Below are 27,641 nucleotides of genomic sequence, written 5' to 3'. Positions count from 1 at the left end.
CTGATCCAATGCCAGTAAGTATTTCCCCCACTTCTCAACCCTGCACCGCTCTATGGCCTCCCGGACACCAAGGACAGCACTAAATGTGCTTCGACCTTTCACAGTACAATGCTGAGAAGTCGAGAGCAACTGCCCAGAAAATTCCATCAGCCTATTAAATATGATTTTTGCCAACACCTTCCTATCCGTATCGAGAAGTGCTATGGGGCGCCAATTCTCAATGCGAGCCGGGTCCTTTCCCTTAGAGAGTAAAATAAGCGCAGAAAGCCTCATGGAGGGAGGGAGTTCTCCCTCTGCCAGGCCACTGTTAAAAACCTCCACGAGACGAGGTGCCAGGACGTCTGAGAATTCTTTATAGAATTCAGCTGTCAAACCATCTGGCCCAGGTGTCTTTTTTGATGTTAAACCGCCAATTGCTTCTCTGACCTCCTCCACAGATATCTCACTCTCTAAGCAATCAATTGAGGCATCCGGTTCCACAAGCCCTGGTATCCTCCCCAGAAATTCCTCCATCCTCTCTCTGCTAAGTGCCTTCTCGGACAGCAGATCAGTGTAATAGGTTCTAATGACTTCCAGGATGCCCTGTCTTCCCTCCTGCACGACACCCTTTCCATCAATCAGACCTCTGATTTCCTTTAACTCGATCTTTCGCCTACAATTCTGGTAGGGATCCGGGGAGTGGTACTTGCCATAATCCCTCTCCCGAATCAAAGACGAAAGTCGACTATACTGCAACTGCTGCATCTGAGATTTCACCCGGGAGATTTCCCCATCATCTCCTCTTTCAGAGATCAGGAAATCTAATTTCCTCCTCAGAGCATAGTAGGCATTTTTTTTTACCAAGTTTTTCCTTACTACCAGCCACTTGAAAAACCTTCGGGTCCTCTCTTTGACCTCCTCCCACCACTCCGATCTACTCCATCCTGCCTCCAACAGTGTTTCCTGTGCTTGGAAGAATTCCCTAAAAGATTGTCTTACCTTCTCTTCCTTTAAGAGCTCTGAGTTCAGCCTCCATAGGCCCCTTCCTTTTGAGATCGACTGTGAGGCATTCAAAGAAAAAGTCAAGAACCCGTGATCCGAAAATTCTACCAACCTTACCTGTGAAGGCAAAGTCTTGGAAGTTTCTTTAACAAAAAATCTATCTATTCTAGTCCTACTCTGACCACTAAAATATGTGTAACCCGTGAGGTCTGGATGGTGCCGAATATGGACATCAACCAAACCAGCCTGTCTAACCATTGATACTAAATAATTTGAATCATAGCCCATGGCTTTTTTGGCTCCTCCCCTGTCTTTTGGCCTAACTACGGCGTTAAAATCGCCACCAAAAACAACCTGCTGGGCCGTAAAAAGAAATGGCTTGATCCTCTTGAAAAGGCATTTCCTATCCCAGGCTTTCTGGGGCCCATAAATATTGATCAGCCTCAGGTCATGCCCTCTCAAGGTGACATCTAAGATCATACACCTTCCAATTTGTAACTCAATAACCTTGTGCACAGTTACTATGCCGGCAAAAAGTACCGCCACCCCACCATAAGGCTCAGCCGCAAGAGACCAATAGGAGGGCCCACCTCTCCACTCGTTTTTGGCTTTGTGGAGAGCCGCCAACCTGTTAACCCGGGTCTCCTGCAAAAACAAAATATCAAAATCCTGGTTGTTAAAAAAATCAAAAGCCATAAATCGAGCCTTATCGGAAAGAACGGAAGCCACATTAATCGTGGCACATCGTATAGGGTGGAGATCCATGTTTCTTTGGTGATTGAGTTTCACTACCCATTATCCTTATTCACTTCTCCCCTCCACCACCATCACCACCACCACCAACACCACATTCCATTCTTACAACAGCCTCTCCTTCTTTCATCCCGGCTCCCTCCACACCCGAACCAGGATCCGGGGGTTTCCGGATAGAATCCTTTACAGGAGGTTCCTTTTCTATCAAGACCTGCTGTCCATTCCCCTCTTGCGACTCCTCTGTTTCTTCCATCTTCAGTTCCTCTATCTCTGATTCTACTTTTTCTTTTCCCACTAGGGATGAACCTGCTGGGTCCCATTCTAGTTCACTTTCTGATTCCCTGCCTGAACTTTCCCTACAACTGTCCTTCCTCTCCTTCTTCTTCTTTCCTCCTTCCCCACTTCCCCTCTCTCTCTGCCTCCTTTTCCTTACCTTCTTTCTCCTCAGCACCAACCCACCCTTCTCCTTTACCACCTCCCCCTCCTCTTCATCAGTGGGAACTCCCTCAAACCTATTAAATAATAATAAGTCCTCCTTAATTACTGTTTTCTTGCTTTTCCCACCTTTTATCACTAGCTGAAAACCTTCTTCCTCATCTTCTTTCCCCTTCACCCTTCCTCCCGCCAAACTCCACTCCGTCTTTCCTTCCCTCAGTTTCACTGACCCTCTTCGCACTTCTTTTCCCCTTTCTTCCACCACTCTTGCCTTATTCTTCGTCCCTAATTCTTCAATACTCTCCCTCCTACTTCTCCATTCCTTTGTTTTTTCCGCCTCCGGACACCTACTGTAAGGGTGCCCTTCACCACCACATAAATTACAACAAATATTATTGCATGACCTTGAGGTGTGGCCCAGTCCGCCGCATAAATTGCATTTGACCGCGTCGCATTCATGGCTCAAATGCCCAGGGCCACCACACTTAAAGCAAGTCTTCGGCTGGCCCTGGTAGAACACCTGAATGCGATCGCGGCCAATATACGCGGTGGACGGCAGATGTTTCACCCCATCACAGCTTTTCGTCAAACACACATTTGCAGACCATGCTCCACCCCACACCCCCAACGTATAGTCCGACTTCTCAAGGCTTAGTATTTTCTCACAATGCCTGCTCAACCAATATTTTATGTCGTTCTCTGGAATTGTCTCATTTCGCACAAGAATAGACACTCTTGTGCTATCCACCTTCCCCGTCATGAAGAAAGTAAAATTATTGAAAAAACTCCCCTCTTCCAGATCAGACAACTTTGAGAAACACTCCTGCATCACCCTGTTTGCCATAAAGGCCACATCAAACTCATTTGAGTTCACAGGGTGAATGCAGGAGTACAACTGCCTGGCCACAAAACCCAAATCAAAAAATTTCCTTAAGAAATCTACTTTTGAAGGGGCGCCCCCTTCACCCACCCACTTAAAATGTATTATTTTTCTTCTACCGAACCCTCCCGCTTCTGCATTACCTCCCCCCGCCTCTCCACCCTGCCCTGAAACAATTGGATTGCTCAGTACCTTGGCATAAGAAGTTTCCACTTCCCTCAATACACCATCAGTACCTGTAGCAGCACCAAAGACAGGGGTAGGGCCTGGGGGTGGAACAAGAATAGGTATCACATTTATTTTTTCTTTACCAGGCACCAAGTTCTTGCTTTTGTCTTTATGTTTCAGAGTTACTGCACTTATCAGCTTTGCAGCGGCCCGCATCCTCTCAGGTGCCTGCAAATTTCCATACACAGTTTCCACAACTTCCCTTTCATGTTCTGAAAGTAGTTTTTTTTCCAGCCTTGGTTGACCTTGGACTTTGCTAGACTTCTCACTTTCATTTTTCTTAATTTTTATACTTTCTTTTAAGTTCTCTTTGCTTCCACCTTGGCCCCCCTCCCCCCTGAAAAGCCCAACTGGGCCCCCTCCACCCAAAAAAAATTCTGGTACTCCCCCAGTTGCCTCCTTTTTTTCTTTGCTAAGGTCACTCACCTCCAGCTTACTGTCTCCAGTAAGCTCCTTTCCATTCTGCGCAGCTGTTTTGCCACTACTCATGCTGGTCGGGCCATCCTCTGACATCTTCTGCTTTACCACCGGGATCCCCGCACCACTCCTCTCTGATACCTTGGTCCTGGCACTTGCAGCTCCGTTCACCTTTCCACTCTTTCCTTTACCTGCCACATCTCCAGGATCCCCCTGCTGCCGCTGTGCTGGGCGCTCCGTCTCATTTTTTTTTCCGCCAGCCGGAGTAGTTTCAACTTCTGCCACAGACTTCCCCTCTGCCTCCATAGAAACTGGACTCTCCTTTCCACTGGCCACGTCATCAGGGTTCCCTCTACTCCCTTGGTACTGTGCTACTGCTGGCTCCTCCTCCACTTCCCCGTCACCCGGGACTCTGTTCTGGGGCCGCTCCCCCTTCTCTGCTGGACCTTGCATCGCTACAGGGGAATCCTTAGCAGCTGGCAATGCTGTTAACCCTTGCCGTGCCGGAGGATTTTCTTCATTTCCCTTCTTGCTAAAATCCTCCTGGGCAGCCACCATTTTCTCCTTTATACGTGCCTGATACATGGTAAGATCTTCTATTTGGTCCCTGTACCGTTGTCTTTCCCATACCTGACACTTGTTCCTTTTCTTCCTTGCCTCTGTGATGTGGTTATTAACTTTCTTGGATTCATATATTAACTCTTGTAATGACATTCCTGCCAGGATCTCTTCTGTACTTGAATCTTCCTCTGATTCTGAGTTTAACCCCTCCGATGCCGAACTCTCCTCCATACTGCACTCCTCCTTTTCTTTAACCCCTAACCCCCCAGCATCCGCAGATCCCCCCCTAGGAGCTAGCTTGCCCCCAAAGGTACTATCTGCCTGCTCAGGAGGCTCGGGGGAGGCTTCATACCAGGATACTTTTTCCATTTCTTTTTCTTTTATTTTTTCAACCAGCGGCACCAGCCGCTCTCCTCCGTCCTGCAGCTTCCCCCTTCTCCCCTCACAGGGACTCCCAGCCATTACAGCATTCCCCCCAGGGGCTACACCACCCCCAGGGGTACCTGCTGCTGTTGACACTGTAAGGGGGGCTACCATGGACAGAGACCCTTCTTGGGGTTTCTCTGCTCCGTGCAGCGCCGATTGCCGCTCCCCTTCCTTAAACGGACCCGCAGGCACAATTTCCCCTTCAGCGAGAGGACCTTTTGCAGCTCCTGCTCCAGGGCTCTCTGCTCTCTGCGCTTTTTGTTCTGAGGTACCCCCCCTTTGCACGGAGGGGGTATATTGCTCACCTCTAGCCCCTGCAGGTCCTGGGCACTTAGATCTTGACTCCGGAAGCTTTTTCTTCTGTTCTTTTGCAGAAGCAGCCGCCATTGCAATCCTGCCAGATGTTCCTTCATTCCCTTTCTTTTTTACTTTCACTGGGGAAGCCAGTAAAATCCTCCGTGACCTCCTCATGATTAAAGGGTACCTCCTGGCACCCCCTAATAGTTAAAGACACAGACCCCAGCTCGGCCCTTCCAGGCAGGGGAGTCCCTTAGCACTGCTGCCCGCTCCCAAGCTCCCACAGCTGGGAGAGGGGGCGGAATCCCTCAGGTAACCAGATGGAGCCCAGGAGCTCCTGCAGACACGTCCAGACACGTCCAGAACTGAGTAGTATACTGGTCACCACAATGCAGCACAAGACAATGAGCAGTGATACTGAGCACTGATGAGGATACTAGAACTGACACTGAGCAGCAAGATGCAGCACTGGACTATTGTACTGTAGTATACTGGTAATGTTTTTTATTTGAATATTGCAACCTTCTTACATTTTATTTACATATTTACAAATTTACAACAAATAAATAAAGTAAAATTGAATAACAAACAAAAATTTCCCATTTATTCTTAACATTTCCTCCTTTTTACATTCCCTTCAAAATGTTACCTTAATTCTAACAATTTCCGTTAGAAACTTTCTTTTTCTGAAACTAGCCTCCTCATCCTCCTCCATACTCCCCTTTCACCTGTTCTTGAGCCCATACATACCTCTCTCACCCCTCCTTTCATTCCCCTCCACCTCCATTCACTCCACTCTCAATCCACCCATCCTCTCACCTTTTATACCATTTACTCTCCTTTCATCCTGGACAATCCAACATTTAAATGAGAAGTCAATAACAAATCTAGGCAGCTCTTCCAGTGTATGCAACCATTTAGAAAAGAAAAACAAATCTCAAAATTCTATTTCAACTAAAAAGTGAGATAGTTATAGAAAGTTTTTCCAGTACCTGGAGGCTAGAAATCTTCCATCACCCACTAAGGGGGCTTCAGCTGGCGCCACAAGTGGGACCAACTGACGACATCCAATCTCTCCTCCTCCATTTCCTTCATCCGCTTCACCTCGTGTAGTATTAAGCCCTCCACCACTTCGCAGGGAAGGATTTTATTTCTCAGTGAAACCTGACACCGTGCATTCCATAAGTGATACCTGACAGCTAGACTTATCATAAAAATTGTGCATAAATCAAAATCCTCATACCCTTTGAATGCCCCATATGCCCATCCCTGGTAATCCAAACCAGAAAGACAAGGTATTCCTAGAGCTCTTGACACTCTTTTGTAAATGTTTATATTAAAAGGACACTGAAGCAAGAAATGGTCCATACTCTCCTCCTGACCCTGACACTCCTCCCGTGGACAATCACGATCATTGGATCTTCTAAACTTCAGGTTCCCCTTAACATAGAGCTTCCCTTGGAATGAGAACCAGGCGATGTCCCTAAATTTCAACGGGATCCTCTGAGAATTTATCAGAGAAATCCCTTCTGAACATACAGTTTCTGGGCAATCCTTCAGGGCCAATGGGACATGGAAGTGAGTTTGCAAGACCCTCTTCCCCAACTCCTTCCTACTGAGATCTCTTAACTCCCCCACTCCCAAGCCCCATCGCCCAATCACTTTCAAGCACTGGATCACATAGATCGGGAGGTGGCCTCTTCTACGCCGAGAGTTTCTCAAGTGACCTCCTTCTATCCATACTGTGAGGAAGGGAGATATCCATTCTCTAAAACCGTCTGCCCACCGAGGGGGGTTCTCTGAAAACAGACCCCCAAAATTCATTTTTAAAAAAGCTGTTATAAAAAACACCACCGGGTTGACCATATCCAGTCCCCCCTTGGTCCTCGGTTTGCATGCAATGCCTCTTTTGACCATATTCATTTTGTTTCCCCACAACAGCAAGAAAAACAAAGAGCCAATTTTAGACCACAGTGGTTCTGGCAAAAAACATACATAACTAACATATAAAAACAATGGAATCAGATAGGTTTTACACAAATCAACCCTTTCCCTCAGGGAGAATTTCCATCCTCTCCAACTTTTTACTTTCCGGGTCGCCTCTTCCAGTATCCTTTCCCAATTTGCTGTGGCATAATCGCCCTGGTCGAATCTTATTCCTAGAATCTTAATTGGATGGCTGGCCATGGGGAGGCTGTCTGGAAGGTCAAATTCTCTACCTTCCTCCCCCATCCAGAAAGCTTCACACTTGTCCTGATTTATCATGGAGCCCGAGGCTCCAGAGTATTCGCCTATTAGTTGGTCCACATCACAGGCCTCTGTATTTGAAGACAGAACCACTGTGACATCATCAGCATAGGCAATTACCCTTAGTGGTTCTCCCTGGCCCAGCTGCACCCCTCCCACCATGCTGTCCTCAATCCTCCGAATAAAAGGATCGATCGCAAACACGTAAAGAAGAGGGCTCAGGGGGCAACCCTGACGGACACCAGAGTTCACCACAAAGGCAGGCCCTACCCAACCATTAACAAGCGGGAAGCTCTCGGCCTTGTTGTACAATATACGTAGCCAATTGACTAGTTTAACTGGAATGCCATACCTTTCCAGCAAAGTCCAGAGGTACTCATGGTTGACTCGGTCAAAAGCTTTGGACTGATCCAATGCCAGTAAGTATTTCCCCCACTTCTCAACCCTGCACCGCTCTATGGCCTCCCGGACACCAAGGACAGCACTAAATGTGCTTCGACCTTTCACAGTACAATGCTGAGAAGTCGAGAGCAACTGCCCGGAAAATTCCATCAGCCTATTAAATATGATTTTTGCCAACACCTTCCTATCCGTATCGAGAAGTGCTATGGGGCGCCAATTCTCAATGCGAGCCGGGTCCTTTCCCTTAGAGAGTAAAATAAGCGCAGAAAGCCTCATGGAGGGAGGGAGTTCTCCCTCTGCCAGGCCACTGTTAAAAACCTCCACGAGACGAGGTGCCAGGACGTCTGAGAATTCTTTATAGAATTCAGCTGTCAAACCATCTGGCCCAGGTGTCTTTTTTGATGTTAAACCGCCAATTGCTTCTCTGACCTCCTCCACAGATATCTCACTCTCTAAGCAATCAATTGAGGCATCCGGTTCCACAAGCCCTGGTATCCTCCCCAGAAATTCCTCCATCCTCTCTCTGCTAAGTGCCTTCTCAGACAGCAGATCAGTGTAATAGGTTCTAATGACTTCCAGGATGCCCTGTCTTCCCTCCTGCACGACACCCTTTCCATCAATCAGACCTCTGATTTCCTTTAACTCGATCTTTCGCCTACAATTCTGGTAGGGATCCGGGGAGTGGTACTTGCCATAATCCCTCTCCCGAATCAAAGACGAAAGTCGACTATACTGCAACTGCTGCATCTGAGATTTCACCCGGGAGATTTCCCCATCATCTCCTCTTTCAGAGATCAGGAAATCTAATTTCCTCCTCAGAGCATAGTAGGCATTTTTTTTTACCAAGTTTTTCCTTACTACCAGCCACTTGAAAAACCTTCGGGTCCTCTCTTTGACCTCCTCCCACCACTCCGATCTACTCCATCCTGCCTCCAACAGTGTTTCCTGTGCTTGGAAGAATTCCCTAAAAGATTGTCTTACCTTCTCTTCCTTTAAGAGCTCTGAGTTCAGCCTCCATAGGCCCCTTCCTTTTGAGATCGACTGTGAGGCATTCAAAGAAAAAGTCAAGAACCCGTGATCCGAAAATTCTACCAACCTTACCTGTGAAGGCAAAGTCTTGGAAGTTTCTTTAACAAAAAATCTATCTATTCTAGTCCTACTCTGACCACTAAAATATGTGTAACCCGTGAGGTCTGGATGGTGCCGAATATGGACATCAACCAAACCAGCCTGTCTAACCATTGATACTAAATAATTTGAATCATAGCCCATGGCTTTTTTGGCTCCTCCCCTGTCTTTTGGCCTAACTACGGCGTTAAAATCGCCACCAAAAACAACCTGCTGGGCCGTAAAAAGAAATGGCTTGATCCTCTTGAAAAGGCATTTCCTATCCCAGGCTTTCTGGGGCCCATAAATATTGATCAGCCTCAGGTCATGCCCTCTCAAGGTGACATCTAAGATCATACACCTTCCAATTTGTAACTCAATAACCTTGTGCACAGTTACTATGCCGGCAAAAAGTACCGCCACCCCACCATAAGGCTCAGCCGCAAGAGACCAATAGGAGGGCCCACCTCTCCACTCGTTTTTGGCTTTGTGGAGAGCCGCCAACCTGTTAACCCGGGTCTCCTGCAAAAACAAAATATCAAAATCCTGGTTGTTAAAAAAATCAAAAGCCATAAATCGAGCCTTATCGGAAAGAACGGAAGCCACATTAATCGTGGCACATCGTATAGGGTGGAGATCCATGTTTCTTTGGTGATTGAGTTTCACTACCCATTATCCTTATTCACTTCTCCCCTCCACCACCATCACCACCACCACCAACACCACATTCCATTCTTACAACAGCCTCTCCTTCTTTCATCCCGGCTCCCTCGACACCCGAACCAGGATCCGGGGGTTTCCGGATAGAATCCTTTACAGGAGGTTCCTTTTCTATCAAGACCTGCTGTCCATTCCCCTCTTGCGACTCCTCTGTTTCTTCCATCTTCAGTTCCTCTATCTCTGATTCTACTTTTTCTTTTCCCACTAGGGATGAACCTGCTGGGTCCCATTCTAGTTCACTTTCTGATTCCCTGCCTGAACTTTCCCTACAACTGTCCTTCCTCTCCTTCTTCTTCTTTCCTCCTTCCCCACTTCCCCTCTCTCTCTGCCTCCTTTTCCTTACCTTCTTTCTCCTCAGCACCAACCCACCCTTCTCCTTTACCACCTCCCCCTCCTCTTCATCAGTGGGAACTCCCTCAAACCTATTAAATAATAATAAGTCCTCCTTAATTACTGTTTTCTTGCTTTTCCCACCTTTTATCACTAGCTGAAAACCTTCTTCCTCATCTTCTTTCCCCTTCACCCTTCCTCCCGCCAAACTCCACTCCGTCTTTCCTTCCCTCAGTTTCACTGACCCTCTTCGCACTTCTTTTCCCCTTTCTTCCACCACTCTTGCCTTATTCTTCGTCCCTAATTCTTCAATACTCTCCCTCCTACTTCTCCATTCCTTTGTTTTTTCCGCCTCCGGACACCTACTGTAAGGGTGCCCTTCACCACCACATAAATTACAACAAATATTATTGCATGACCTTGAGGTGTGGCCCAGTCCGCCGCATAAATTGCATTTGAATGCGTCGCATTCATGGCTCAAATGCCCAGGGCCACCACACTTAAAGCAAGTCTTCGGCTGGCCCTGGTAGAACACCTGAATGCGATCGCGGCCAATATACGCGGCGGACGGCAGATGTTTCACCCCCTCACAGCTTTTCGTCAAACACACATTTGCAGACCATGCTCCACCCCACACCCCCAACGTATAGTCCGACTTCTCAAGGCTTAGTATTTTCTCACAATGCCTGCTCAACCAATATTTTATGTCGTTCTCTGGAATTGTCTCATTTCGCACAAGAATAGACACTCTTGTGCTATCCACCTTCCCCGTCATGAAGAAAGTAAAATTATTGAAAAAACTCCCCTCTTCCAGATCAGACAACTTTGAGAAACACTCCTGCATCACCCTGTTTGCCATAAAGGCCACATCAAACTCATTTGAGTTCACAGGGTGAATGCAGGAGTACAACTGCCTGGCCACAAAACCCAAATCAAAAAATTTCCTTAAGAAATCTACTTTTGAAGGGGCGCCCCCTTCACCCACCCACTTAAAATGTATTATTTTTCTTCTACCGAACCCTCCCGCTTCTGCATTACCTCCCCCCGCCTCTCCACCCTGCCCTGAAACAGTTGGATTGCTCAGTACCTTGGCATAAGAAGTTTCCACTTCCCTCAATACACCATCAGTACCTGTAGCAGCACCAAAGACAGGGGTAGGGCCTGGGGGTGGAACAAGAATAGGTATCACATTTATTTTTTCTTTACCAGGCACCAAGTTCTTGCTTTTGTCTTTATGTTTCAGAGTTACTGCACTTATCAGCTTTGCAGCGGCCCGCATCCTCTCAGGTGCCTGCAAATTTCCATACACAGTTTCCACAACTTCCCTTTCATGTTCTGAAAGTAGTTTTTTTTCCAGCCTTGGTTGACCTTGGACTTTGCTAGACTTCTCACTTTCATTTTTCTTAATTTTTATACTTTCTTTTAAGTTCTCTTTGCTTCCACCTTGGCCCCCCTCCCCCCTGAAAAGCCCAACTGGGCCCCCTCCACCCAAAAAAAATTCTGGTACTCCCCCAGTTGCCTCCTTTTTTTCTTTGCTAAGGTCACTCACCTCCAGCTTACTGTCTCCAGTAAGCTCCTTTCCATTCTGCGCAGCTGTTTTGCCACTACTCATGCTGGTCGGGCCATCCTCTGACATCTTCTGCTTTACCACCGGGATCCCCGCACCACTCCTCTCTGATACCTTGGTCCTGGCACTTGCAGCTCCGTTCACCTTTCCACTCTTTCCTTTACCTGCCACATCTCCAGGATCCCCCTGCTGCCGCTGTGCTGGGCGCTCCGTCTCATTTTTTTTTCCGCCAGCCGGAGTAGTTTCAACTTCTGCCACAGACTTCCCCTCTGCCTCCATAGAAACTGGACTCTCCTTTCCACTGGCCACGTCATCAGGGTTCCCTCTACTCCCTTGGTACTGTGCTACTGCTGGCTCCTCCTCCACTTCCCCGTCACCCGGGACTCTGTTCTGGGGCCGCTCCCCCTTCTCTGCTGGACCTTGCATCGCTACAGGGGAATCCTTAGCAGCTGGCAATGCTGTTAACCCTTGCCGTGCCGGAGGATTTTCTTCATTTCCCTTCTTGCTAAAATCCTCCTGGGCAGCCACCATTTTCTCCTTTATACGTGCCTGATACATGGTAAGATCTTCTATTTGGTCCCTGTACCGTTGTCTTTCCCATACCTGACACTTGTTCCTTTTCTTCCTTGCCTCTGTGATGTGGTTATTAACTTTCTTGGATTCATATATTAACTCTTGTAATGAGGGAAATATTATCTGCGCAAACTCCTTAACGAAAATTGTATTTAAATTTGCAGCCGTAGGACAAACCGTTACCCTAAATGGTTGTAGCTTAAAAAATAAGAATTCCAGGCGCAATATTTAAATGGAAAAATAGAAGATGAAAGAAAAGGAGAAGAAAAATAGAGAAGACAAAATATAGGAAAGTGCCAGACTGAATAAAAATTACAGTGCTTTTATTTCACTCAAATTAAAAATCTTTATGAACACAATAAAACATCAATGGGATCTATTTCCCATGTTAGTCCATTTGAATATAAATGGATCCACACAGTCACAGCCTGATCGGCTCGCAATGTCCTGGGACCTGATTTCCTTGGCCACAAAGGCTCCCAAAAAGTAATCAGTGTTCTTTGTAGTTTAAAAGGTATTGTGCTTTAAAAACGTCACATTACGGTCCCCTCATTTGTATCATATGTAATTTTTTACCAATAAGATAGGACCATAGGAACCCGGTGCAGTAACAGAGTTATTCCAGATTGTAGTGGGTACTATTTCATTTCCTGTCAACAAAATGTATGTCAGGTGTACCTTCTGTAGTTTTCTCTGTCCGCCGTCTCCCCGCCTTGGTCTCCGTTCAAGCTCCCTCCTTGGTAGACGGGAGGCGGCGGCGGGCGAGTCTACCAAGGAGGGAGCTTGAACGGAGACCAAGGCGGGGAGACGGCGGACAGAGAAAACTACAGAAGGTACACCTGACATACATTTTGTTGACAGGAAATGAAATAGTACCCACTACAATCTGGAATAACTCTGTTACTGCACCGGGTTCCTATGGTCCTATCTTATTGGTAAAAAATTACATATGATACAAATGAGGGGACCGTAATGTGACGTTTTTAAAGCACAATACCTTTTAAACTACAAAGAACACTGATTACTTTTTGGGAGCCTTTGTGGCCAAGGAAATCAGGTCCCAGGACATTGCGAGCCGATCAGGCTGTGACTGTGTGGATCCATTTATATTCAAATGGACTAACATGGGAAATAGATCCCATTGATGTTTTATTGTGTTCATAAAGATTTTTAATTTGAGTGAAATAAAAGCACTGTAATTTTTATTCAGTCTGGCACTTTCCTATATTTTGTCTTCTCTATTTTTCTTCTCCTTTTCTTTCATCTTCTATTTTTCCATTTAAATATTGCGCCTGGAATTCTTATTTTTTAACTCTTGTAATGACATTCCTGCCAGGATCTCTTCTGTACTTGAATCTTCCTCTGATTCTGAGTTTAACCCCTCCGATGCCGAACTCTCCTCCATACTGCACTCCTCCTTTTCTTTAACCCCTAACCCCCCAGCATCCGCAGATCCCCCCCTAGGAGCTAGCTTGCCCCCAAAGGTACTATCTGCCTGCTCAGGAGGCTCGGGGGAGGCTTCATACCAGGATACTTTTTCCATTTCTTTTTCTTTTATTTTTTCAACCAGCGGCACCAGCCGCTCTCCTCCGTCCTGCAGCTTCCCCCTTCTCCCCTCACAGGGACTCCCAGCCATTACAGCATTCCCCCCAGGGGCTACACCACCCCCAGGGGTACCTGCTGCTGTTGACACTGTAAGGGGGGCTACCATGGACAGAGACCCTTCTTGGGGTTTCTCTGCTCCGTGCAGCGCCGATTGCCGCTCCCCTTCCTTAAACGGACCCGCAGGCACAATTTCCCCTTCAGCGAGAGGACCTTTTGCAGCTCCTGCTCCAGGGCTCTCTGCTCTCTGCGCTTTTTGTTCTGAGGTACCCCCCCTTTGCACGGAGGGGGTATATTGCTCACCTCTAGCCCCTGCAGGTCCTGGGCACTTAGATCTTGACTCCGGAAGCTTTTTCTTCTGTTCTTTTGCAGAAGCAGCCGCCATTGCAATCCTGCCAGATGTTCCTTCATTCCCTTTCTTTTTTACTTTCACTGGGGAAGCCAGTAAAATCCTCCGTGACCTCCTCATGATTAAAGGGTACCTCCTGGCACCCCCTAATAGTTAAAGACACAGACCCCAGCTCGGCCCTTCCAGGCAGGGGAGTCCCTTAGCACTGCTGCCCGCTCCCAAGCTCCCACAGCTGGGAGAGGGGGCGGAATCCCTCAGGTAACCAGATGGAGCCCAGGAGCTCCTGCAGACACGTCCAGACACGTCCAGAACTGAGTAGTATACTGGTCACCACAATGCAGCACAAGACAATGAGCAGTGATACTGAGCACTGATGAGGATACTAGAACTGACACTGAGCAGCAAGATGCAGCACTGGACTATTGTACTGTAGTATACTGGTAATGTTTTTTATTTGAATATTGCAACCTTCTTACATTTTATTTACATATTTACAAATTTACAACAAATAAATAAAGTAAAATTGAATAACAAACAAAAATTTCCCATTTATTCTTAACATTTCCTCCTTTTTACATTCCCTTCAAAATGTTACCTTAATTCTAACAATTTCCGTTAGAAACTTTCTTTTTCTGAAACTAGCCTCCTCATCCTCCTCCATACTCCCCTTTCACCTGTTCTTGAGCCCATACATACCTCTCTCACCCCTCCTTTCATTCCCCTCCACCTCCATTCACTCCACTCTCAATCCACCCATCCTCTCACCTTTTATACCATTTACTCTCCTTTCATCCTGGACAATCCAACATTTAAATGAGAAGTCAATAACAAATCTAGGCAGCTCTTCCAGTGTATGCAACCATTTAGAAAAGAAAAACAAATCTCAAAATTCTATTTCAACTAAAAAGTGAGATAGTTATAGAAAGTTTTTCCAGTACCTGGAGGCTAGAAATCTTCCATCACCCACTAAGGGGGCTTCAGCTGGCGCCACAAGTGGGACCAACTGACGACATCCAATCTCTCCTCCTCCATTTCCTTCATCCGCTTCACCTCGTGTAGTATTAAGCCCTCCACCACTTCGCAGGGAAGGATTTTATTTCTCAGTGAAACCTGACACCGTGCATTCCATAAGTGATACCTGACAGCTAGACTTATCATAAAAATTGTGCATAAATCAAATTCTTCATACCCTTCGAATGCCCCATATGCCCATCCCGGGTAATCCAGACCAGAAAGACAAGGTATTCCTAGAGCGCTTGACACTCTTTTGCAAATGTTTATATTAAAAGGACACTGAAGCAAGAAATGGTCCATACTCTCCTCCTGACCTTGACACTCCTCCCGTGGACAATCACGATCATTGGATCTTCTAAACTTCAGGTTCCCCCTAACATAGAGCTTCCCTTGGAATGAGAACCAGGCGATGTCCCTAAATTTCAACGGGATCCTCTGAGAATTTATCAGAGAAATCCCTTCTGAACATACAGTTTCTGGGCAATCCTTCAGGGCCAATGGGACATGGAAGTGAGTTTGCAAGACCCTCTTCCCCAACTCCTTCCTACTGAGATCTCTTAACTCCACCACTCCCAAGCCCCATCGCCCAATCACTTTCAAGCACCGGATCACATAGATCGGGAGGTAGCCTCTTCTACGCCGAGAGTTTCTCAAGTGACCTCCTTCTATCCATACTGTGAGGAAGGGAGATATCCATTCCCCAAAACCGTCTGCCCACCGAGGAGGGGTCTCTGAAAACAGACCCCCAAAATTCATTTTTAAAAAAGCTGTTATAAAAAACACCACCGGGTTGACCATATCCAGTCCCCCCTTGGTCCTCGGTTTGCACGCAATGCCTCTCTTGACTATATTCATTTTGTTCCCCCACAACAGCAGGAAAAACAAAGAGCCAATTTTAGACCACAGTGGTTGTGGCAAAAAACATACATAACTGACATATAAAAATAATGGGATCAGGTAGGTTTTACACAAATCAACCCTTTCCCTCAGTGAGAATTTCCATCCTCTCCAACTTCTTACTTTCCGGGTCGCCTCTTCCAGTATCCTTTCCCAATTTGCTGTGGCATAATCGCCCTGGTCGAATCTTATTCCTAGAATCTTAATTGGATGGCTGGCCACGGGGAGGCTGTCCGGAAGGTCGAATTCCCTACCTTCCTCCCCCATCCAGAAAACTTCACACTTGTCCTGATTTATCATGGAGCCCGAGGCTCCTGAGTATTCGCCTATCAGTTGGTCCACATCACAGGCCTCTGTGTTTGACGACAGAACCACTGTAACATCATCAGCATAGGCAATTACCCTTAGTGGTTCTCCCTGGCCCAGCTGCACCCCTCCCACCATGCTGTCCTCAATCCTCCGAATAAAAGGATCGATCGCAAACACGTAAAGAAGAGGGCTCAGGGGGCAACCCTGACGGACACCAGAGTTCACCACAAAGGCAGGCCCTACCCAACCATTAACAAGCGGGAAGCTCTCGGCCTTGCTGTACAATATGGGTAGCCAATTGACTAGTTTAACTGGAATGCCATACCTTTCCAGCAAAGTCCAGAGGTACTCATGGTTGACTCGGTCAAAAGCTTTGGACTGATCCAATGCCAGTAAATACTTCCCCCACTTCTCTACCTTGCACCGTTCTATGGCCTCCCGGACACCAAGGACAGCACTAAATGTGCTTCGACCTTTCACAGTACAATTTACACAAAAAGAAAAATGCCCAAAACTAGCGCTCTATACACATGAAATGAAGATGTTTAATATTGACACGCAGAAATCCCCCGTGTGGTCTCTCTCCTGGAAAAACACTTACAGGTTGTTTCTTTCACGTGTGTCCATAAAGGTATCTTTAAACAGCTTACAGATTTCACCCACTGGTGTCACAGTTTTCTTTATCTAATAGCTGACAGTATGTGACTTACATTAGATTTCTGTCCCGCGTTCCCATAAAGGTATCTTTATCCTCTCTGTGTGTTGGTATCCAATAGGAATTCCCAGCAGAACACACTTGCTTCCAAAAAGGATTTTTATTTAAAATACAAAAAGTCATAAAAACAAGTCCGCATACATCAATTGGAACTGGGTATCGGCAGTTGATGGAAAACCCCGTGAAAGAACGCACCGGCTGCAGACAGGTAAGCGCACCGCACGGAGTCCGAATCACCGATCTCCAGGACCTTCTGAACACAGACACAGGACGGCTTCAACGCGTTTCAGGGAGTCCACTCCCCTTTTTCAAGAAGTGCCGTCCCCTTCCTTTAGTCCGATATTTATACTCTCAATACTCATACAGCTGGCTCCGATAATTAGCAATACAAGTAATCATTTAAAAAACAGTTTAAAAAACATTAATAGTACATTTCAACCTTATGTCTCCTGGGTATTAATACTATTAGCTATCTGCTTAATCCAAGGTTTTACATATATTGCGCTGCAATCTGTATTTATATTCCAAATACCCATTATCCAAATCATTAATCATTATTGAAGTGGGCTGTCCTGTATTATATAATTGCCCCACAGACTCACCACAATATCCCTCTTTAATACAGTTTACATACATAACAAAAAAACAAATAAAACACAAAACGGAAGAACATCCGTAATATATGAGCTGCCTCCGTATGCAGACCTGCACATTAATTTATATCAGATCCCGTGATCTGTGTTGGCCCGGACAGAAAAACGGAAAAAAGACCCGTGGAGCCTAGAATAAAAATGTTTTATAATGCACACGGAGGCATCCCACAAACGGGCTTCCCCGCATTACCTAATTTACAAGTGTACCTACTTTCAGTTACATAGACTGGAGATGTAGACACCCTCCTCCCGCGGACAATGGAACAACCAATATTCCTCGATCTATAAGGCTATTTTAAAGTTGCCATGGTGACTGCCCGATCATGTGACCGGCACCAAGCGGGTTTAACTGAAAGTATTCTATCACCTTACTTTCATTCCGCCAGCGTTTTACAGAATCTTCATATCGGAAGGTGCATCTCCCCCAGGATAAAAGAGTATCCATCCTCCAGCGCATAAAGATTACATATTTGGCAGTCACCATGGCAACTTTAAAATAGCCTTATAGATCGAGGAATATTGGTTGTTCCATTGTCCGCGGGAGGAGGGTGTCTACATCTCCAGTCTATGTAACTGAAAGTAGGTACACTTGTAAATTAGGTAATGCAGGGAAGCCCGTTTGTGGGATGCCTCCGTGTGCATTATAAAACATTTTTATTCTAGGCTCCACGGGTCTTTTTTCCGTTTTTCTGTCCGGGCCAACACAGATCACGGGATCTGATATAAATTAATGTGCAGGTCTGCATACGGAGGCAGCTCATATATTACGGATGTTCTTCCGTTTTGTGTTTTATTTGGTTTTTTGTTATGTATGTAAACTGTATTAAAGAGGGATATTGTGGTGAGTCTGTGGGGCAATTATATAATACAGGACAGCCCACTTCAATAATGATTAATGATTTGGATAATGGGTATTTGGAATATAAATACAGATTGCAGCGCAATATATGTAAAACCTTGGATTAAGCAGATAGCTAATAGTATTAATACCCAGGAGACATAAGGTTGAAATGTACTATTAATGTTTTTTAAACTGTTTTTTAAATGATTACTTGTATTGCTAATTATCGGAGCCAGCTGTATGAGTATTGAGAGTATAAATATCGGACTAAAGGAAGGGGACGGCACTTCTTGAAAAAGGGGAGTGGACTCCCTGAAACGCGTTGAAGCCGTCCTGTGTCTGTGTTCAGAAGGTCCTGGAGATCGGTGATTCGGACTCCGTGCGGTGCGCTTACCTGTCTGCAGCCGGTGCGTTCTTTCACGGGGTTTTCCATCAACTGCCGATACCCAGTTCCAATTGATGTATGCGGACTTGTTTTTATGACTTTTTGTATTTTAAATAAAAATCCTTTTTGGAAGCAAGTGTGTTCTGCTGGGAATTCCTATTGGATACCAACACACAGAGAGGATAAAGATACCTTTATGGGAACGCGGGACAGAAATCTAATGTAAGTCACATACTGTCAGCTATTAGATAAAGAAAACTGTGACACCAGTGGGTGAAATCTGTAAGCTGTTTAAAGATACCTTTATGGACACACGTGAAAGAAACAACCTGTAAGTGTTTTTCCAGGGGAGAGACCACACAGGGGATTTCTGCGTGTCAATATTAAACATCTTCATTTCATGTGTATAGAGCGCTAGTTTTGGGCATTTTTCTTTTTGTGTAAATCTGTGTTAAATAGGAGGTATTGGGTGTTTCCTCTATTACCTTAGAACTAGCAGCAATTAACAAGCGCAAGGCTGCTATCAATTCCTTTTTGAAGTTTCACAGTACAATGCTGAGAAGTTGAGAGCAACTGCCCGGAAAATTCCATCAGCCTATTAAATATGATTTTTGCCAACACCTTTCTATCCGTATTGAGGAGTGCTATGGGGCGCCAATTCTCAATGCGGGCTGGGTCCTTTCCTTTAGAGAGTAAGATAAGCGCAGAAAGCCTCATGGAGGGAGGGAGTTCACCCTCTGTCAGGCCACTGTTAAAAACCTCCACGAGACGAGGTGCCAGGACATCTGAGAATTCTTTATAGAATTCAGCTGTCAAACCATCTGGCCCAGGTGTCTTTTTTAATGTTAAACCGCCAATTGCTTCCCTGACCTCCTCCACAGATATCTCACTCTCTAAGCAATCAATTGAGGCATCCGGTTCTACAAGCCCTGGTATCCTCCCCAGAAAATCCTCCATCTTTTCTCTGCTAAGTGCCTTCTCGGACAGCAGATCAGTGTAATAGGTTCTAATGACTTCCAGGATGCCCTCTCTCCCCTCCTGCACGACACCCTTTCCATCAATCAGACCTCTGATTTCCTTTAACTCAATCTTTCGCCTACAATTCTGGTAGGGATCTGGGGAGTGGTACTTGCCATAATCCCTCTCCCGAATCAAAGACGAAAGTCGACTATACTGCAACTGCTGCATCCGAGATTTCACCCGGGAGATTTCCCCATCATCTCCTCTTTCAGAGATCAGGAAGTCTAATTTCCTCCTCAGAGCATAGTAGGCATTTTTCTTTACCAAGTTTTTCTTTGCTACCAGCCACTTGAAAAACCCTCGGGTCCTCTCTTTGACTTCCTCCCACCTCTCCGATCTACTCCATCCTGCCTCCAACAGTGTTTCCTGTGCTTGGAAGAATTCCCTAAAAGATTGTCTTACCTTCTCTTCCTTTAAGAGCTCTGAGTTAAGCCTCCATAGGCCCCTTCCTTTCGAAATGGACTGTGAGGCATTCAAAGAAAAAGTCAAGAACCCGTGATCCGAAAATTCTACCAACCTTACCTGTGAAGGCAAAGTCTTAGAAGTTTCTTTAACAAAAAATCTATCTATTCTAGTCCTACTCTGACCACTAAAATAAGTGTAACCCGTGAGGTCTGGATGGTGCCGAATATGAACATCAACCAAACCCGCCTGCCTAACCATTGATACTAAATAATTTGAATCATAGCCCATGGTTTTTTTGGCTCCTCCCCTGTCTTTTGGCCTAACTACGGCGTTGAAATCGCCACCAAAAACAACCTGCTGGGCCGTAAAAAGAAATGGCTTGATCCTCTTGAAAAGGCATTTCCTATCCCAGGCTGTCTGGGGCCCATAGATGTTGATCAGCCTTAGGTCATGCCCTCTCAAGGTGACATCTAAGATCATACACCTTCCAATTTGTAACTCAATAACCTTGTGCACAGTTACTATGCCGGCAAAAAGTACCGCCACCCCACCATAAGGCTCAGCTGCAAGAGACCAATAGGAGGGCCCACCTCTCCACTCAATTTTGGCTTTGTGAAGAGCTGCCAACCTGTTAACCCGGGTCTCCTGCAAAAACAAAATATCAAAATCCTGGTTGTTAAAAAATTCAAAAGCCATAAACCGAGCCTTATCGGAAAGAACGGAAGCCACATTAATCGTGGCGCATCGTATAGGGTGGAGATCCATGTTTCTTTGGTGATTGAGCTTCACTACCCATTTTCCTTATTCACTTCTCCCCACCACCTCCATCACCATCACCACCACCAACACCACATTCCATTCTTACGACAGCCTCACCTTCTTTCATCCCGGCTCCCTCCACGCCTGAACCAGGATCTGGGGGTTTCCGGGCAGGATCCATTGAAGGCGAATCCTTCTCTATTGTGGATTCCTGCACTCCCTCCCTAATTTCCTCCATGTTTGATTCTACATGATCACCTTCCTCCTTGTCCTTCCCCACTAATGTAGATCCTACCGGGTCCCACTCCAACTCACTTTCTGATTCTTTCCCTGAAACCTCCGTTAAACTTCCTTTTCTCTCCTTCTTTTTTTTTCCACCTTCCCCACTCCCTTTCTCTCTCTTCCTTCTCTTCCTTACTTTCCTTTGCTTTAGCACTAGCTCTCCTTTTTCTTTCATTATTTCCCCCTCTTCTTCATCCGTAGGTGCCCCTTCAAACCTATTGAAAAGTAGTACATTTTCTTTAATTATCCTTGTCTGCCTTTTTCCTCCCTTTACTACTAGTTGGAACCCCTCATCTTTATCTTCCTTTCCTTCCTTTCCCTTCCCTCTTCCTCCTGCTAACTTCCATTCCACCTTCCCTTCCTGTACCTTCACTGATCCTACTTGCACATTTTTCTCTCTTTCTTCCATCTCCTTTGCCCTCCTCTGTGTTACTAACTCCTCTACACTTTCTCTTCTCCTCCTCCATTCTTTTGTTTTCACCGCTTCCGGGCACCTACTATATGGGTGACCTTCACCACCACATAAATTGCAACAAATTATATTACATGTCTTTGAAGTATGGCCCAGTCCGCCGCATAGATTGCACTTGACCGCGTCACACTCATGGTTCAAGTGCCCAGGGTCACCACACCTGAAACAAGTCTTTGGCTGACCCTGGTAGAACACCTGAATGCGATCGCGGCCAATGTATGCGGCGGACGGCAGATGTTTTACACCTTCTCCACTTCTCAACAAGTGCACGTTTGCTGACCAAGTTCCCCCCCAAACCCCAAGTGTATAATCAGTTTTTTCCAAACTTAATACCTTTTCGCATTGCCTGCTGAGCCAGAATTTGATGTCATTTTCTGGTATTGTCTCATTTCTTACCAGTATAGAAACCTTAATGCTTTCAATCCTCCCCCTCATGAAAAAGGAAAATTGATTGAAATATCCACCTTCCTCTACGTCGGTTAATTTCAAGAAGCATTCCTGCATCACCCTGTTTGCCATAAAGGCCACGTCAAACTCTTTCGAGTTCACAGGGTGAATGCAGGAGTACAATTGTCTGGCCGAGAACCCTAGGGCAAAGAATTCCCTCAAAAAATCTACCTTAGAAGGAGTTTCCCCTTTCCCATTCCATTTAAAATGGATTATTTTTCTCCTTCCAAAGCCTCCCGCCTCCCCTCCATCTCCCCAAACATCATCACTCCGTCCTATTGTCACTGGTTCACTCAGTACCTTTGCATAAGATATGTCACCGTCCTTAGATGTACCACCTTTACCTGCAACAGGGACAGGGACAAACACAGGGGCAGGGGTTGGAAGAGGGACGGATGCAGACTTCATTTGCATACATTTTATAACAGGCACAACATTTTTACTTTTATCTTTATGTTTTAATGTTTCTGTACTTATCAATTTTGCTGCCGCTCGCATCCTCTCTGGCACTTGCAGTTCTCCATAAACAGTGTTCACCACCTCCGTCTCCTGTTTCGACAGTGAGCTTTTATCCAGTCTTGGCTGTCCTTGCACCATAGCAGGCTTCTCCATATTCCCTCCTTCTTTATTTGTTTTATAATTTTTACCTGTATTTCCTTTATTACCGCCTTGGTCCCCCTCCCCCCTGAAAAGCCCAAGTGGGCCCCCTCCACCCAAACAAATTTCTGGAGCCCCCCTTGCCTCCTTCACTCCTCCACCACTAAGGACACTCATTTCCTGCCTGCTGTTTCCAGCCGCTTTGCAGATGTCCCCGCTGACCGGGACTCCCGCTGACATCACCTTCCTTTCAGTCGGGATCCCCGCACGGGTCTTTTCTGTCTCCTTGCTCTCAGAGTTTACCACTCTGGCCACCGCTTCTTGGTCTTCCTGCTGCCTCTGTATCGCCACTGGCTCACCTTTGTCCACGGACCCCGGCTTTTCCTCCGTCTCCATGGCAACCGGGGTTCCCTTCACGTCAGTTGCCGTGTCACCGGGGTTCCCTCGGCTGCCGCATTGGTCTTCTGCTCTCGGGACCACCTCCTCACTGATGTCACAGGGAAATCCTTCCTGAAGCTGCGCCTCCTGCACCGCTGACTCCTGCTGCACTACAGGGGAATCCTTGGCAGATGGCAATGCTGTTAACCCCTGTTGCGCTGGCAGATTTTCAATACTGCTTTTCTTACAGCTTTCTTCCCTGGAAATAATCATTTTCTCCTTAATACGAGCATGGTACTGTGTCAAATCCTCTATTTGATTTCTATACCTCTGCCTCTCCCACACTTGACCTTTATTCCGTCTTTTCTTTGCTGTTATAATACGTGTATTAATTCTCTTTGACCCCATTATTAGCTCCTGTAGTGACATCTTGGATAATATTTCTTCAGTGTCAGATGTGTCTTCCGAAGAAGAATTTTCCCCCAATTCTGACACTTCTTCCATGCTGCTTTCCTCTTGATTAACCCCTAACCCCCCGGTATCCGCAGATTTCCCCCCAGGGGCTGGCATGCCCCCAAAGGTACTCTCCGCTAACTCGAGGGGCTCGGGGGATGCATCATACCATGAAATGGATTCTTCAATTTTAATTGTAGCTTTTCCAACTAGCGGCACCTACTGCTCCCCTCCGTCCCGCAGCTTTCCCCCAATCCCCTCACGGGAACCCCCGGCCATTGCAGCATTCTCCCCGGGAGCTGCACTACCCCCAGGGATACCTGCTGCTAGCACGGGAAGGGGGGCTGCCCTGGACAGGGACCCTTCTCGGGATTTCTTTGCTGTGCCGTTCTCCGCTCCCCTTCTCTGGACGGACCTGCAGACACCACTTTCCCTTCTACGGGCGGACCTTTCTCAGCTCTGGGATTCTCTGCTCCCACTGCCTCTTGCTTTGAGGTACCCCCCCTTTGCACGGAGGGGGTGCTTTGCCTACCTCTTGTTTTCTCAGGTCCCTGGCATTCAGCTTTAGTCTCCTGCATCTTCTCTTTTGCTTCCTTCACAGCAGCAGCCGCTGCTGCAACACGGACAGATGTTCTGATGTTCTCTTTCTTTTTCACTTTAGCTGTGGAGGCCAACGGGCCTCCCCCCTTTTTCATCATGATGATAGGGCACCACCAGGCACCCCCTGATGTCTAGGAATACAAGACCCAGCCTGGGCCCTCCAGGCAGGGGATTTTCCTGCTGCAGCTGCCCACTCCCCAGCTCCCACTGCAGGGAGAGGGGGCGGGATCCCACAGGTAACCAGATGGAGCCCAGGAGCTCCTGCAGACACGTCCAGACACGTCCAGAACTGAGTAGTATACTGGTGACCACAATGCAGCACAAGACAATGAGCAGTGATACTGAGCACTGATGAGGATACTAGAACTGACACTGAGCAGCAAGATGCAGCACTGGACTATTGTACTGTAGTATACTGGTCACCACAATGCAGCACAAGACAATGAGCAGTGATACTGAGCACTGATAAGGATACTAGAACTGACACTGGGCAGCGAGATGCAGCACTGGACTATTGTACTGTAGTATACTGGTGACCACAATGCAGCACAAGACAATGAGCAGTGATACTGAGCATTGATGAGGATACTAGAACTGACACTGAGCAGCAAGATGCAGCACTGGACTATTGTACTGTAGTATACTGGTCACCACAATGCAGCCCAAGACCATGAGCAGTGATACTGAGCACTGATGAGGATACTAGAGCTGACACTGAGCAGCAAGATGCAGCACTGGACTATTGTACTGTAGTATACTGGTCACCACAATGCAGCCCTAGACAATGAGCAGTGATACTGAGCACTGATGAGGATACTAGAACTGACACTGAGCAGCAAGATGCAGCACTGGACTATTGTACTGTAGTATACTGGTCACCACAATGCAGCACAAGACAATGAGCAGTGATACTGAGCACTGATGAGGATACTAGAACTGACACTGAGCAGCAAGATGCAGCACTGGACTATTGTACTGTAGTATACTGGTCACCACAATGCAGCACAAGACAATGAGCAGTGATACTGAGCACTGATGAGGATACTAGAACTGACACTGGGCAGCGAGATGCAGCACTGGACTATTGTACTGTAGTATACTGGTCACCACAATGCAGCACAAGACAATGAGCAGTGATACTGAGCACTGATGAGGATACTAGAACTGACACTGAGCAGCAAGATGCAGCACTGGACTATTGTACTGTAGTATACTGGTCACCACAATGCAGCACAAGACAATGAGCAGTGATACTGAGCACTGATGAGGATACTAGAACTGACACTGGGCAGCGAGATGCAGCACTGGACTATTGTACTGTAGTATACTGGTGACCACAATGCAGCACAAGACAATGAGCAGTGATACTGAGCACTGATGAGGATACTAGAACTGACACTGAGCAGCAAGATGCCGCACTGGACTATTGTACTGTAGTATACTGGTCACCACAATGCAGCCCAAGACCATGAGCAGTGATACTGAGCACTGATGAGGATACTAGAGCTGACACTGAGCAGCAAGATGCAGCACTGGACTATTGTACTGTAGTATACTGGTCACCACAATGCAGCCCTAGACAATGAGCAGTGATACTGAGCACTGATGAGGATACTAGAACTGACACTGAGCAGCAAGATGCAGCACTGGACTATTGTACTGTAGTATACTGGTCACCACAATGCAGCACAAGACAATGAGCAGTGATACTGAGCACTGATGAGGATACTAGAACTGACACTGAGCAGCAAGATGCAGCACTGGACTACTGTACTGTAGTATACTGGTCACCACAATGCAGCACAAGACAATGAGCAGTGATACTGAGCACTGATGAGGATACTAGAACTGACACTGGGCAGCGAGATGCAGCACTGGACTATTGTACTGTAGTATACTGGTCACCACAATGCAGCACAAGACAATGAGCAGTGATACTGAGCACTGATGAGGATACTAGAACTGACACTGGGCAGCAAGATGCAGCAATGGACTATTGTACTGTAGTATACTGGTCACCACAATGCAGCACAAGACAATGGCCCTCATTCCGAGTTGTTCGCTCGCTAGCTGCTTTTAGCAGCATTGCACACGCTAGGCTGCCGCCCTCTGGGCTGTGTATCTTAGCTTAGCAGAATAGCGAACGAAAGATTAGCAGAATTGCTACTAAATAATTCTTTGCAGTTTCTGAGAAGCTCCAGACCTACTCACAGATTGCGATCAGCTCAGTCCGTTTAGTTCCTGGTTTGATGTCACAAACACGCCCTGCGTTCAGCCAGCCACTCCCCCGTTTCTCCAGACACTCCCGCATTTTTCCCTGACACGCCTGCTTTTTTTAGCACACTCCCAGAAAACAGCCAGTTACCACCCAGAAACGCCCCTTTCCTGTCAATCATTCACCGATCAGCAGTGCGATTGAAAAGCGCCGCAGGATCCACAGCAAAACTGCTAAGTTTTTAGTTAAATAACTAAGCGCATGCGCCCTGCGTGCCTTGCGCATGCGCAATTAGCAACAAATTGCAGCATAGCGAAAATCGGCAACGAGCGAACAACTTGGAATGACCCCCCAATGAGCAGTGATACTGGGCACTGATGAGGATACTAGAACTGACACTGAGCAGCAAGATGCAGCACTGGACTATTGTACTGTAGTATACTGGTCACCACAATGCAACACAAGACAATGAGCAGTGATACTGAGCACTGATGAGGATACTAGAACTGACACTGAGCAGCAAGATGCAGCACTGAACTGTTGTACTGTAGTATACTGGTCACCACAATGCAGCACAACACAATGGTGGTCATTCCGAGTTGTTCGCTCAGTAATTTTCTTCGCATCGCAGCGATTTTCCGCTAATAGCGCATGCGCAATGTTCGCACTGCGACAAGTAAGTTTGCTATGCAGTTAGGAATTTTACTCACGGCATTACAAGGTTTTTCTTCGTTCTGGAGATCGTAATGTGATTGACAGGAAGTGGGTGTTTCTGGGCGGAAACTGGCCGTTTTATGGGTGTGTGTGAAAAAACGCTACCGTTTCTGGGAAAAACGAGGGAGTGTCTGAAGAAACGGGGGAGTGTCTGGGCGAACGCTGGGAGTGTTTGTGACGTTAAACCAGGAACGAAACTGACTGAACTGATCGCAGTTGCCGAGTAAGTGTGGAGCTACTCAGAAACTGCTAAGAAGTGTCTATTCGCAATTCTGCTAATCTTTCGTTCGCAATTTTACTATGCTAAGATTCACTCCCAGTAGGCGGCGGCTTAGCATGTGCAAAGCTGCTAAAAGCAGCTTGCGAGCGAACAACTCGGAATGAGGGCCAATGAGCAGTGATACTGAGCACTGATGAGGATACTAGAACTGACACTGAGCAGCAAGATGCAGCACTGGATTATTGTACTGTAGTATACTGGTCACCACAATGCAGCCCAAGACAATGAGCACTGATGAGGATACTAGAACTGACACTGAGCAGCAAGATGCACCACTGGACTATTGTACTGTAGTATACTGGTCACCACAATGCAGCACTGATACTGAGC

The sequence above is a fragment of the Pseudophryne corroboree genome, chromosome 10, assembly GCF_028390025.1.
Source record: "Pseudophryne corroboree isolate aPseCor3 chromosome 10, aPseCor3.hap2, whole genome shotgun sequence".
In the NCBI taxonomy this organism is placed as follows: domain Eukaryota; kingdom Metazoa; phylum Chordata; class Amphibia; order Anura; family Myobatrachidae; genus Pseudophryne; species Pseudophryne corroboree.
The sequence above is the reverse complement of the archived record's forward strand: the minus strand, read 5'-3'. Positions refer to the sequence as shown.